We start from the raw sequence: 16,179 nt of genomic DNA on the forward strand, positions 1-16,179 counted from the left end.
CCAATTATTTGAATGATTCAATTGATAATTACTTTTTTTTTAATAATAACAACTGAGTCTGCAGCTTAATTGATCACAGAATTTTTCATGGCAATTAAATGAAACAATGTGAGTGGATGAAATGTTGAGTTATCAGTCTGAACTTGAAAAAATAAAATAATTTTTAATTAACAATTCAATTAAAACTTACAAGTCAGGAAGTTATTCAACAAAAAAAATACTATTAATTAACTGAATCATTAATATCTTTGTTAGGGTATAAAAAATATTTTTATCATCATTTTACGTGTTTTATTAATAATTAAAAAATTTTTTTCACCTTAAAAAAATTAATAATGTAGTTAATTTAATCGCACCAACACATTTTTAGGTCTAATTAATTTTTTTAAGCATCAGTTAATTGTCCTTTGTTAAGATTTATCATCGAAATTAACGCATTTTTTATTCTTACTTCATATCCTCAGCATCTTGTCGTTCTGTAATAGCATTTTTATACCCGGATAATGGAGTCTAAAGACATGCTGCAATGTAGCACAAAGCGTGACTGGTGCCCGCGGGTTTGCCTCGTCGTAGGTACACAAGATACGAGCAAAAAAGCCGGGTGAGAGAACCAACGAGAGAAAGAGAAGAAGAGTGAAAAGACTATCTTTTTTTTCGTTTCTTTTTCTCTCGCTCTACTCCATCGAACGAAACGCTTGAGCGCGAGATGGACAGAATGATGAAGAGAGCAAGGGAGGAGTTAAAAAAAAGCTACGTAAAACCCAGGCAAAAGGGAACTAAACTCATTTCCGAGGCATTAACCAATTACTTTTTGCGAAAGGGTGTCGGTTACCTTCAGCCTCCCTTGTTCCCTCTACTCTCTCCATCCCTTCTAAAACCACTAACCACCGAACTCACTCCTCTATGTCTTTGCGTCTTTATGTCTCACCTCTCTTTTGATGCCATCCTCTCTCACATCTCGTCAAGCACACGATAATTGAAAAAATATCCTCTTATTTTGTCATAATTAAACTATATATCATTTTACTAATGGTTATTAAAGGCCAAAAAGTGTTGGATGGAAAATTTTTCATTTATATACAGAGAAGTCTTTTTTATTTTATTATCAACTCTAGATGGTAAAAAATGATTTTCTCGTTATTAATAATTTTTTTTAGGTTAGATAAATTATTTTGAAGAAATATAACAATAATTATTGGTATGAATCACTTCAAAAGAATTATTATTATTAAAAAAAAAAGAATCAATATTCAATAAATTTGATTACTTTTTTAATATTCTCCAGTATTTTTGAAGCAGATCATCAATAAAAATTTGTTATTACAAGAATGAATTTTATTAGAATATTTCAAAGGGTATAATTTTTCTTCTGAAATGGTATTTGAGCTGAAATTACTCTGAATAATCGATCGAAACTAATTTTCAAATTATGATATTGATAATAAATCTACTACAATAATGACTTTAATAATACATCAAATATTATCTATTATTCAAATTTAATATGGAAGGTTTATAAATGAGCTAATTAAACTCCAGTAATAGATATTCCACATCCTATTATTTCATGGACATTCTCTTCATGCATACATATGACATAACGCGATGACATTCATTGCACAAAGTGCAAGTGGGAAGTTAGATGAAACTTGATATTAAACGCAATACAGTTGAACATGAAACTACTCTCCCTCATTTCAATCTGTCTCCCTTACCTGAAGCTACCGCCACCACCACCACGACCACCCCCATGCAAATAACACATATCATTTTGTTGATCTCAGGAAACCTTAGTAAGAATCCAGTTAATGAAAATTTCTCTTAGACTACATGTCGTCAAAATACATTGTGAATTGAATGACTGGAGGGGAAGTGTGGCGAAGACAGAGAGTAGTGGATAACAGGTGAAGAGAGCAAGAGGGCTGGTAGTATTGTAGAGCAATTAATAATGTCATATTGCAGTCCCCTTCACTGCTTCTACTATCCTAGCTTGCTTGGGTCGTTTATTCTCACTACGACTACGTAATATCACCCTCGGTTACAGGGTTAATGTGTATACAACGTTGCTGGAAGCAAAGCAAGAAGTGGGGAGTGAGTATAGAGAGCTTGATGGTGGACGCAGGGCAAAGGTATTGAAGGAGAGTAAGGGGTTGATGTAGGCTCTTGTGATTATTACATTCTCTAGGTACATAGACGCACACCGAGTGACCCACACCCTTCAAACTCTCATCCTACGCTCGTCTGCAACCTCTTGCTTAGTCGTCCTGTAAGTAAAACTGGGAGTTTAAGCAAGGACACAATAAGATAGACCTTGTAATTAATTTCAGGCTCCACTGATTAAATATTTCCTCAGCCACTCCGGCTTTCTTGTCTTCTTATTCTTTGTACTTTATACTCCACTCCTTTATTATTTATTCTGAATAAATTACTTATTTCATTATTCCTCAAACTTCTGTCTTATTAAGTTAAATGTTTATCTTTTATAATATTACACCCAGCTACTCTACTATTGATGGATGATGAATAGAAATGTCTTATTGAAAATTTAAATCTTATTAAAATGCACTAAGGATTATTCTTATAATTGCATTAATTAATCTTTCATTTTAATTAATATTAACTGATTAGGATAAAATTTTTTTCATTATTATTATTACTGTAATTATGGTAATAATTCATTTTGATTGATAAAAATGTAGATATTTTAAATGGAAAAAATGTTGCAAACGATTTCCAAGTTTCCAAGAAGAGAGATTAAAGCGATTTAAATACCATGAGGCTTGATAATAATTGAACTTATGGGAAAATAGGTACAGCTTTCTTCACGTAAAGATCTGGGGAAGTAAAAGAAAATTGCATATGACCCTTACACCTTCAAGTATAATTCCTCTTCCTCGATTCTCAACCGGTACTTTCAACTTTTACAATACCGCTTTACCTCATGCAAAATAGTCATGAATATTAAATGTTAGAAATTAATTTTTATTCATCTTTAATCTTTATAATTATATCCAATTCAATATATTTAATATCTTATTGACTTTATCTTAAACCATTCATTAACTACCACAACAATATTTAAACACTTCTGATAATAATCATCACGAGTTTCACAATTGAATCCTTCTTGGAACGGAACCTTGCAAACTCTAAAAAATAATAACGACACAAATGAGTTAGTTGTGAAGATTGACGGCGGTAGAATGCAAAAAAATAAATTAAACTCGTTGGTGCAACAGAGCAGAGACAATGTATTTCTTGTCAATTAGAAAAGGGAGCCTACATTTCTTCACTTTTTTATGCACCTGAACAAGAGAGATGCATGCAACTCGTTTACAACACGAGAAAGTCAATTTCCAAATGATCCACCCTTTCTCGCTCCTTCTTTCTCTCTTTTTCTTTCATTTTAAACTGTTCCACCCCCTTAGGAGATTTACGGCAATTCGTTTTTTGCCTCCTTAAGTGCTTTCGCATTATCTCGCTGCAACTAAATACTCGGCGCTAAGAGAACTAAGATACTTGGTAACGAATGCATTGTATATAAACTCTCCTCTGCATTTCAAGTCAGCTGGTTAACGCAAGTATTCATGTGTGAACATGTCTGCCCCTTTTCAAACCACGTAATAGCCATGTGGATGAGAAAAGAGCTGTCAAAAAGGAAAAGAAAAATATATGAAAAAAATAAATGTAATAAAATAAAAAATTATTTTATATATAGATATATAAAGAGGTCATTGGTGAGAGGACACCTGTGTCTTTTAATTATTTCAGATGACAAGGACTGTGTGTCAGAGTTAATTGCCATATATTTAATTAATTTCAAGGACAACGATCATCTTTCAATTATTGTTCGCAGTTGGAAAATTGATCGACCAGATGTGCTAAACAACGAAACATTTCTAAATATTTATTTTATTTTAGAATTTGGCCAATTAATTTTTATCCTACTTTGTATTTTTATAAATATAAATACACACTCATTAATAATTCAAGAAAAATAAATCTATTTAATTAAAAGCTAAATACACATTTCAGAGGTTGTTTCTATTAAATATATTCGTAAAAGGTAATTTAACTTTTTTTTTCTTAAATTCATTTAAATGTTAAATATATTTTGTTAAGTATCGACAAACATGTCTTCTATATACGTAACGTAGAATCGTAATTAGAAATTAGGTAAGGCAAGAAACGTGCGAGGAGAAGAGAGACTTTTAATTGGTCTCTCCATATCTTTTTTGCTGTGTGCGCAACCGTAATGCGGATATCATCTACGAACATATACAAGCCTCCAATTTTCTCCTATCTCCTTTTTAAACTATTAAAGAAATAATTATCTACAAATACCACGATAATTAATTATAAAATAATAATTGAGTCATTTCAATTAAATATCAAACATAATAATGGCATCAACGTAGACACACAGCTGCAGTGATATTTCAATAAAAAAGTCCAATTCGTAATTTAATCGTAAATTTGGGGAGTAAATAATTATAAATAATTCAATGGGTATTGATTTAATGAAAAATAGTAATTACTTTTGAGAGATGAATTCAATTATTTTAATTAGTGGTAGCCATAGTAATGTAATTTAATCAAACTATAATATAAGCTTTAATCTAAAATTTTCTGGTATATAAACAATTTCAGATGACCAATTTAGATGATTAATAAAGCATGAATGTAATTATTCAGCTCGATTAAAACAAATAATTACATCGATGAGAGAATAATCATTCAATAAAGAAATTTATTGCTATCTACTTCCTACTTCTCTCTTCTTCTCAAGTTGTTATAAAAAATTATTTTATATACAAGTTTATATACAGACCATTAATTACATCATATGATGATAAATTTATTTTAATATCAGCCGAACTTCGCATCAATATTTAATCAATAATGATAGTATGATAATTAAATCTTTCATCTATATGTATTTCATTGAAAGTATTTCTTCATTTTTTCTTTTAGATGATTAAAAAAAAAAAAAAACTGATGGATCACGTATGAATATGCATGGAGATATAATTTGTTGCTTATGTAATAATCATCAAGTACTTTCAATTACAGTCAACTATATAGAGTGATATAAATATATATAATGAATTGAAATCTAGTCAAAATGCTGAATAGTATGAGCAGTGTTGAATCTCTCAAAATGTACGAAGCAACACAATTGCAGATAGAAATTCACACAGACCAATTCAAGTCTCTAGCAGTAGCGACTACTTCACGGCTTTCCATGGAGCAAGAGAGCGAACGAAGGCTCTGCCGGGCTAATTAAAACCGCGGATAGTAATTAATTAAGCAGACGTCAGGAGTGCCTAGAATTCTCTGGCAGACAGGGGCTCTCAAATTCTCACTGCAAAATTCCTACTTCCGATATTCTCCCTCGCTACACTCTTCATACACACCACTTGCAATGAATGGACATACATATAATACTATACATGACTCTCTATTATCCAAAAATCGAATATCTATACCAATAAACGTGAATGACAGAGATAAAAAAAACTGATAAAATTGGAGCAATTTGGGGAAGTGATTCGTTGGGATCCAGAGAGAGCAATTTTTCAATTATCTCTGATCAAATAGTTCATCCAATTATCTAAAAGCCGTGTGACCTCGGCCGGGTTGGGTGCCTTGGCCGGGTCCTACATCTATCCAACTCGTTGTGATTGAGCTTATAGCAATTAATGTTATTGCTTGGAGTAGTGCTACATACCCTCCTCCTCCTTCTTCTTCTATCTCTTATCCCTTTCCCTATTATCAGCACCCTCTCTCTTTCTATCTTTCTAGCTCGATTAAATAGCTGCTCTGTGCCCAAACTTCTGACCGTTTAACTCCGGAGCAAGGCCACGTGGATATAATAGAATCATCGAAAAATTCTCTTCAGCTTGACTTTATGAATTGATGTCATATTTTAATAGAAGTTTTGATAACGCCAGTTGGGAAATTCATTTCAGAGAATTACTAGAGATGGAAATTTTTTTTTTATTCATTATTAACTATAAAGGGGTATTGTTTATTAAAAATTTTCATGGTATTCAATTAAATTAAAACATGCTTCCATTTTTTATTTACAACGTTGATTATTACTTTTTTGAATAAAATTAAACATTTTATCATGAATTTTTTCGATGTAGTTTTTTATTAATATTGAAATATTTGTTTATAACCCTCTGTGTTTATAATTTTTTTCTAAATAGAGCAAAATTTATCATGTAATTAACTTTAATTATTAAAAAAAATACATTGTAAAATAAGTAAAAAATATTTCTGGGTAAAATTTTTTTTTTCAATTAAAAAATTCTGTTGTGGAATATTTTTAAATAATTATTTGAATCAAAACTAAAACAATGCATGTTTAAAGAATTTACTCATTATCTTTATTTAATTAACAAAAATAATTAGAATTTTTTTTATTATTTATAATAAATTTTGATAAATAAAAACAAAATGCTATCGTTTTGAATGATTAAAAATAAATAAGGTTACTTGAAAGAAACCCTTCAAAACCATTCAATGATTTTCACTGTTTCATTTTTAGAGAGTAAGCTAATTACACTAATAGGCTGTCGGGGCCAACATGAAGTGTCAGATCTCATTGGAGTTCAACTCGCAGAACGTGGCTAGATAATGTATGGTAACGGAACACCTAAGTAAGAGTCATGGCGGATATCGTGCGGTCGTACTGTACATGTATGTATTTGTGGATGGTATCTATGTGTATAAGAACAGCAAGCACTCGTGTTTGGAGCCTGTATTACATGGAGATCCATACATGAATGCCAGGATGGCCAGAGGGCAGCTAACGTTTATAATATTAACGTTAATGGACTACCTTATACCTTATATATCTCCCATACAGTCCTCTCTCCTGTTCATTTTCCTCCTACCCTTTAGTTCCTACCACTTGGACTAGTGCTGGATAATATTCATGGATGTACGTAAGCTAATGTACCAAGGCGACCGACCCAAGTAATAACAGATAGTCATATCGGTGGTATAAGAGTCCTCTTTCTACACTACTTTCCAATATTTACTCCTTTCCCTACGTAATATGATAATTTATCACTGATAAACAGTTCATTTATTCTCAATATGCAGCTCAAAATAAAAAATATCTTAATGTTGATTAATTTTTTTTAACTCGAATAAACATTATATACATCCCATAATCCTGGAATTAATTTTAATAATAAATAATAATATGAAATATGGGGAAAAAATTGAGAATGAAAATTTTTTTTCTTTCTTCACTCGAAGTTGAAGTTTCATTTACTTAAAGTTAATTGGATTTAAAAAACCTTCTATTCAATGTAATTAATACTTTGGATTAAAAATATTTTTAAATTATGTAAAACTTTTAATAAAACGGTAAAGTTTTAATTAAAAAGCGAAGACTATGATTAGATTGCCATAGAGAGAATTAATAATTATTCTATTAAAAATCTTATTATTCCAGAAAAAATAACTTTTTTGAAAGTCTATTCAATTTAATGGAACGAAAGAAGAAGGGAAAAAAAGAGACATTAAATAAAAAAAAAAAAATTTTCAATGAAAAAATCAAGACTATAATTAAATTTGTATAATAAAGATATTATAATAATTATAAAAGCATCTTTTGTTATCAAGAAAATAGATTTTCATTTTTTTCCTCCATTTTTGCCACTGAATATTCAAGTGGATTTTTTTTATGAATTGTACCGACGTCGCAAGAACGTGAGGGAAACGTGAAGGTGCACAGTATCGCATAGCTGCAGCTGAAAACGACGTGGCACTTAACTTTTAATTAATATTATATACCTAATTAGCCCGGCGGGTAGAAAAGGAAGGAGTTGTGTGGGGGTGAGTGAGGGTGGGATAGAAACTAAAGGAGAGTCTGGATGAAAAGGGGGGCGGGAAAGTAGGTGTGGGTTTAGTGTATTAATTTAATTTTCAATCTCACGGGGTAATTCTTGGCACAACGTTAGTTTTAATCAACCCTCTCCCATCCGGCTTCACACGACGGGTGAGGGAGGGTGGAGAGAAATAGAAGGTTGGACGTCGAGAGAGGGAGGCAAGAGACGAGAGCCAAGGGGTGGTTAAACGAGATACTGTTCTGGCTAAAGGGGGAGAACACCAGGGGGTGTACCTACACGGCCAATAAAAACTGGCAATAAAAAGTGCCCCTTAGGGCCATCGCCCTCTTCACCTCTTCACCATAACCCGTCGCTCATTCTCTATTCTTCTCTCTTCTTCCCGCACATTCATCCACCTGTTCTGGATTAATTCTAATCAAATATTTACATTTTAATTCTCCAGCTATGCGTGCATAAGCTACTATACTTTCTTACGCGACTTTTTATGATGTTCTGTTGTCATTTAAGGATAATTACAAACTACGTCTATAGATCAAATGTCAACCTCAATAAATGTCTGTTTTCCTTTAATTTATTACATCAACTTTATTAGCTAATTCAACCATTAAAAATTCTTTCACTTGTGTAATTAAGTAAATAAATCTACGCCTAAGGGTCTATAAAAATTCACTATTCTATCAAATTTCAATCCAGATGTTTGGTTGATAAATATTTATTTATTTAACATCTAAGAACTTGAATTAAAATTTTTTATTATCCTTCCATCTTTTACTTATTCAAGAATAATTTATAGCTCACTTGATCATGTTTTTTTTTTTTTTAATTTTATCAATTAATTAAAATAATTATCTATGCAGAAATGTATATGATTTTAAAGTATTGGTCCATCGATATGAGTTTGAATTATTGATTATAATAGATTTATTGTTGTAAAATGTAATTACATCTTACAACAGATTATTTTAAATTATTGGGTTATGCTTGAGAAGAGATTGAGGATAATAAGAGACTGTTATTAAGAACATTACATTACTTGATAAGCGACGACAATCGTCTGCAATCTATTTTAGACTTTAAAGTACCTCCAAGATAAGCAAGAATTTTTTTTTTTCTAACGCAAATGCAATTTCCACTACCTTGAGTATTATTTGTATGAAGTAAAACTCACGATTCGTTCCACCTGTACGACACCGCAATGAGCCAGAAGTAAGATAATGGCGTCACACGATTGTGCTTGGAGATATGTAATTGAGTTTTTTCTACGACAGCTGTCATTTGTTGACAGTGAAAAAGTAGTGTCTAGATTTATTATTATTTTTTTCTCTTATTCTTTAATTTTACTTTAATTATTAAATCTTTATTAAATTTTTTTCTATCAAGCTGAGCTAATTTTGATTTCTCAATAAAATGATTAGAGCAATTTAATGAAATTGGATTAAAATGTCACGATTATTTATTGCTCCTTGAAGTTTTTTTACTCCATTCTTTAACTTGTTATTTAATTGTTTCTTCGAATCAACTCACTTTGGTGTCGTGATATTGATCGAGTGTAATTTCCTGTTGTTAAGAATCTTGTCATAATAATATTTGTCTATGAAGTGAGCCAAATTTCAGAAGGTAGGTGGCACACAGCCGTGTTATTTTAATTTTAAACAAGCTGGGTTTTGGATCAAGTCCAGGAAACGTAACGCGTTCTTGTACTGAGTACTGCTTATGTATAACTGATCATTATCACGAGTAAGATAACTCATAATTATCTCCAACTGAACTCTGACTACACAACTGTAATGTCATTTTCATTCGATAAATAAAATTAATTATCTTGTAGCTATTAATTTAATCATTTCTTGGAGACATTTTTATATTATTTTCATTTTAATTTGATTCATTTCGTATGTCTGTCCGCTAATAACTTTTTCTACTTGCTTCGCATCTTCCATCATTCACGACACTTTTAATTAGACAGGTCATTTAAATGCACTTTCCACAAACATAAATTGTATTTAAATGATCTAGAATTCTAAGACTTGATATCAATTTATTTTACATCTAACAAAGCACGAATTATTCTAAATATTTGCTATTTAGGTCAGCTGAAGAATTTGTACTTCTCTTAATAATCCTTAATTATCAAAAAATTCAAGTCAATTTAAAACAACTGGTTTATTTATTAAAAAATAAACTATAAAACCTCCAAAAAATTGCTTCAATAATTTTATTTGATTTTTTTAATCATTTTATTATTTTTATAATAAATATTTATGAAGCATAAACACTTAAGGTCATGTTAATTAATAACTAGAAACAATCAAATATTTTTTGAAAGTAGAATAAAAAGAATCTATTGTTTAAATTTTTGCTTCGATTAACAAATAAAATTAATGGCTAAAAAAATTATGTCATAAAAAGTTTAATCGATAATTCATGCTAAAAGTAGGTCTTACGTAATTACTGTTGATTCCAAAAAAAAATAATAAAAATCCTAATTAAATAAAAAAAAAAAAATAAAAATACAACTTTAATCAAAAATGCTTATTACAAAGTACTTCTCATTTTAAGAAGCCAAGGCTATATTTAAAAATAACTAGAACTAGAGACGAAACTTTTTCTCCACAAGCAGATCAATATTAATTTCAAACTTTTATAATTTTCACGCCATTTAATTCTGATTTTCTACACCATTTTTAGCGTGTACCAGAGAAAATATACTTCCATAAAATGTAATTATGTGATAAATTAGATATAATTCTAATTACGTGACCGATGCTATCGTTCATATGACTCTATATGGAATCAAACTAATTGGACGGGTGATACGTTAGCCCTCTTTAACTAAAGATGAAATGCAAATGAAATAAAGTGGAAAGAAAGCTTTATCTTGGTATTTACGGGAAAACAAAAGGAGAAAGAAAAGCTCATAAGTGGCCCACTTCTAAATATCCACAATGATTCAAAGCCAACGATCCAACATTTTGGCGCCAAGCCAAGATGGATTATTATCTTGACTACGTAATCGGGTAGAAGCTTTAGCTATTCTGATGTTAAGAACTCTTCGAATTTTTTTAACTAATTTACCCGATTTATTCGACACTTGTATTTCTATGAGAGCTTTATTGAAAATAAATTAAGTGGATCTTTGGATGAATTTGTGGGGAAAAAATGGAATTTTGATGACAAGAGATCGTGAATGAGCACGTGGTGAGATTGGAGCGCCTGCGTATTGAGTCCGGCACGAAATAGAAATTTCTTGCCGTGTACAGAACACTAGTGTTTACGCGCACTCTACTCAGTCGTTCGGCCGACGAGCCGCACGTCGTATCTCTCTATCTCCTAACGATTATTATCACGAAATAAAAATGCTTCTTGCAGCAAAACCAAAGCAAAAAATTGTTACATAAAAATTCTATGAATTTTCTCATTAAAACTTTTCTCTTTAAAAAACTTATACAATGTTCTCTCCATTTAGGTGAAGTTCTGTAACGATTTTCTCCCTCGACTGTTTGTTTAAATTAATTGGATTTCTATTTTTTAACTTTAAACAGTAAAAGAATGTGACTTACATTAAAGTCCAACATACGTAGGCTGTTGATTATCTCCAGGATATAATTTTTTTCGCGATCTTGTAAATTATTCCATTGATCAGTTAAGTTTTTTCCTTGATGATTCTTCAATGCCACCACTTCTTGTTCACTTATCCTAAAATGGAATATTTTTTTTTAACCACGATATTAATCACTTATGTCACAAATATCTTAGCAATATATTTAATTTTTCTTTTTTATTACAACTATCACACACTCAGTTTTATAATCAAATCAATATCTTAAGTCTTCACAAGACTTTGAATAAATAATTCATCATTTACCAACAATTTCATTTATTTTCATCAGCTAATTCATTTTTATCCGACATAATAACCAACAGATCATTCAAATCCCATCAATAATCAACTTTTTCAATTTTCACGACGTCTAACTGAACATTCAAGTTCTTACTGATGCTGCTTCTTTGATCAGTAGATTCATCCGTCGGTGATCAGACAGCACGACAGGTCTGTTTCTACTAACCTAACACGTGTCAGTCTCACTAATAAAATCTATATCTTCTTCTAAATGACATTTAATTCTCGTCATGTAATAAAAACACTTCATCACTTGAATTTTCTTCAAGAATTAATTAATTCTGAGAATACTGACGACTCGATGGATGAATAATTCGAGCAGTGTCACTGAAAAATAGACCGGCACACACAGTAACTGGTGTGATACTCGCGAAAGCACGCGGCGCGCGAATAGAGTAAAACGTAGGTCTGCTCTGTACGACGGTAGACGAGCGAGTGCGGCCGGGGGAGCTTCCCCCATCAAGTTCGCGATTCAGTGGGGGTATCAGCGGAGTTAGGAGGGTAGTAATAGTGGGGGATCAGTGACTCCAGAACAGGACTCGCGAAAGAGGGGCATGCATGCTATTACGGAGGGACGGAGGGGCGTGGGTTGGAGGTGGGGCATCAGAACACACTCTTCCCCTACTCGTGGCTTCTTGTCTCGTACCGAATGTTCCCCTCGCGGCTCAACCCCACCGTTTTACTTAGCGAGTGAAACATTTCGCGGGTTTCGCGGGGGATGGTCGACACCGGCATCAGGATAACTCGAGGGAAGGGGAAGACAACAGTATTCCGTTAATTGAACGACTCGCGTGCGAGCGGGGAGCTACGGAATAGAAGGTAGAGGTGGAGATTACTTGAAGTAATTACTTATCTTTGTTATTTTGCACTTATACACCATGATATTAAATTATATTTTTCAAGTTACAGGATGATGAAAATTAAATTTAATTAACAAAAATTACTTTTCCATTCTTTTATTGTTGTCAGTAGTTTTTTTTTTTATTTTTCAATTGTGACCTTTTTATTCAATATTGTTTGTACTGAATTATTAATTAACATATTCATCTCATTTTTTATTATTCTATTGTATTCATTATTTTTGTTATCCTCTTTTGTAATTTTATTAATATCCTGGTGCTATTGCATCTTTTTTTATTTTTCCGGTAGAGATATTATCGATTATCTCACAAAACGAGTTAAAAATAGTAAAAAATAATAGCAAAATTTCTTGGTAACCAATCTCATGTCTATTTGTAAATAAATAAATTATTTTATTCTATTTTAGTAATGATGATTATTTTTTTAGTGTGTTAATGGTTTTTTTATGCAAGTTAATGATAAATAATTGATTTTTTTGCTAATTATTGTCAACTCTGTTTTTGTGTTGGAAATTTAATGGCTTGTGATATCGAGCAGTGTGTACAAAGATAATATAATATAATACAAAGGAATTAATGGTATCTACACACTTATTCTTGATTCAAGGACCTGTCATCTACCGTTGCCCAACAAAAACATCAGTAAGCTTGTATATACATACCACATCCTGTGGATTTACCACAAACTATCACGGTCCTCTCTCTTATTACTCCACTTCTCTCTCCTATTTTCTTCTCTTAAACTAACAACCCAGGTACACTTGTCAAAACTTTTATCTGTTCCTGCAATTCACTCTCTTTTATTCTTGACTAGTTAGGATAAAATGGCATACTCGAACGAATTTCTACTTTTATTTTAGAGGGAAAATATTTTAACATCTCTCTTTTTATCTCAGAGGAATAGAGACAATAGAAAACTTGATAAAAAGTAATAAAAGGTAAAGAGAAAAAAAAAGATTCTTTAATTGTCGTCTACTATCATGAGAAGAGTTTTTTCTGAATAATTACACTAGATATCTAACAAGAAAATAACTCGAGTACGATTAGCAAGTGTGTCGATTTACAAGAAATCTTTCGACAAAGGAACAAGTTCACAACGAGAGAATTGAGAAGTGCTTGTCCAGTAATCTAATAAGGATAACACGGACTGAGTACTGGTTCATTGAAGGACGTCAAGTTGAAGATAAGGTACAATAAAAAAAAAAAAGATAGGCACATTCATTTCACTGTAAATTACTAGAACAGCTTCGTTAAAAGTTTAATTCCACTTTTTATTCAAGTCAATTTTAATAAAGAACTTTTGAGTTCTAATTTTAATTGTGTGATTTTATTTGTTGAGAAAAAGTAGTTTAAGTTTAAAATTATTGCAGTATCTTGAATATAAAGAAGAGCGAAAAAAAAAATAAGTATAAATAAGAAATTCGTAACAATTAATTGTCAGAAAAGTAATTTTAAAAATCATTGTGATAATCATGCAATAAAAAGTAGATCTTTTCTTATGAGTTAAAAAAAATTTAATTAGATTCTAAATTTAAATACCTTTATTTTTATTTTTATTTGCACTTTGAGGCTTTTAAAGTCTGAATTATATTTTTATCCTTTACTAAGAAAGCTAGAGATTATTCTCGGGAATCCCCGTGGTGCTTTCTTGGTATAAACGACTCATAATTGCCAGAAGAACGACGGGTGAAAGGGATAAAAAAAGGTCGTGGAGGAACCGGGTTTGGCACTTGTTTGCCTTTCGACTCTCAGTTTCAAATTAGGGATGCTTTTCATTTGTCTGACGTCTGCCCCGCCCTCACTGAGCTCCTGTGGTAGCCGCACGCCGAATTCCAAAGTGACCGAAGCCGCGATCTCTTCTCTTCTGCCACGTTAGTCAACCTCTTGTCCTCGTTCATCTTTATCATTCAATATAACGACTTATTCTTTCATCCCTCTATTTAAGGATCCTGCCATTTTTGCTCCAGATTCATTAGAGTCAATCTGTTTTTTTCTTTCATTACAACTCCAATATTATTGATTAAAAATCCACATAACAAAATCAGTTGCTAAATTCATAATTAATTTTCGAAATTTAAATTACACGGATCTTCATCAAGAGAAATATTCAATTTTATCATTGATTTAAATTTACTAGATTTTTTATTACATTTTGAATGATAAATATTTATTGAAAAATATGCTTTTGATTAATTATGACACAAAGAAAAAAAAATTAATTACATTACTTTCAAAACATTTTTTAAGTAACGACAAAATATTTTATCAATTAATCAATCTTTTTTTTATTAATCAATTTTTCATGAACAGTCCGGAATTTTTTTATTTAAAAACTTCGATCAAATAAATGCTCTAATTGGAATATTTCAACAAAATATTTTTTCATCATAATGATTGCAAAAAAAAGTAATCATAAATGCTTTATTTTATTTACAATCCTGCATCAAATTCTTATCCTCAACTGTAAAAAATATATATTAAATAGTAATCCGTATTAAAATACCTTCGTAAAATGTTTAAATAGCACTCAGTTTGCAAGCCTAATAAATTCAATTGTCGAATTAAATCTAGAAAAAAATTGAATGATTACCTGTTCGATTGTATGCTTTGAAAGATTCGTTTTGACACACAGGGGGACGCTTGAATATCCATATACGCACTATGGCATGAAAAGCAGTGCAAGGGTAAGTATAGGTTATAGCAATAAAGAAAAATATGTTCAAAGGTTGAGGGGAAATGACGAGGAATTAGATGGAAAGATGTTGGCACAAGAAAAGATGATGTAGAACGGCCAATGGGGAATATTGAAAAGCAAAATGGTAGGTCTCTCTCACTCATTCGCGAGAGAAGTCAGCGATCAAGAGAGCCAATTATGGACTATGCAATAGGTACTTTTCCACATACGTGGAACGATCCAATGTGGGTACTTGAGGTACACACATACTTTCGCTCTCATATTCTCCTTTCATCCCTCTAACCCTCCACACTTGATGATGCATACGTGAGCTATCGGCTGCTAGGCTCTTTCCCATATGTGATTCCCATTACTCATAAAGATCGTATGCATACTGTGACATCGTACATTAGGAACTTGAAATAAAATTATTTCTATTTGTTTCAGAGGAATTATAATGTTGCTTAAATTTTAGATAAATTTTGTTTTCTATTAATAAAGATACACCTTTGTTTAATAAAAATAATATTTTAAATTGTTTTTGATATTATTATGATGACAAAAGTATATTAAAACACTCGAACGATTTGAATAGTCTAAAACATTTAGTATTGAGATGACACCACAATAACTCTGCTCTCAAAGTGAACATAAGTTATTGATGCATGCAGTCACTATATTATGGATTAAAGTTAGTAGACTATTAAATGAGAAAATAACATTAAAAGTTATTCTTGATGTTTCACTATTTTCTTGTCAACTCAATAGTACATTCAACAATAATATTAAATTAATATTTTTAATAATAAAAAAAAAAACAAATTAAAATTTATTTGATACTAAAATTCTAATTTTGATGAATAAAATTTTTTA

The 16,179-nt window shown here is 31.1% G+C and overlaps 1 protein-coding gene across 7 annotated transcripts in view; it reads right to left on the reverse strand.

Moving 5' to 3' along the window:
• Window positions 1-16,179, reverse strand: part of LOC118074029 (LIM/homeobox protein Lhx2) — a 180,270-nt gene that overhangs the window by 55,709 nt on the left and 108,382 nt on the right. For 5 of the 7 annotated variants that reach the window (XM_035094910.1, XM_035094908.1, XM_035094905.1 and 2 more), the window contains one exon: window positions 11,432-11,567. The exons of the other annotated variants lie outside the window; for them this stretch is intronic. The gene's annotated coding sequence lies outside the window, so the exon portion shown is untranslated. The remainder of the gene's footprint in view (window positions 1-11,431; window positions 11,568-16,179) is intronic. 7 annotated transcript variants of the gene reach the window in all.

Source organism: Chelonus insularis, unplaced genomic scaffold (assembly GCF_013357705.1).
Source record: "Chelonus insularis isolate UGA/USDA-ARS -01 unplaced genomic scaffold, ASM1335770v1 scaffold_714_pilon, whole genome shotgun sequence".
NCBI classification, from domain to species: domain Eukaryota; kingdom Metazoa; phylum Arthropoda; class Insecta; order Hymenoptera; family Braconidae; genus Chelonus; species Chelonus insularis.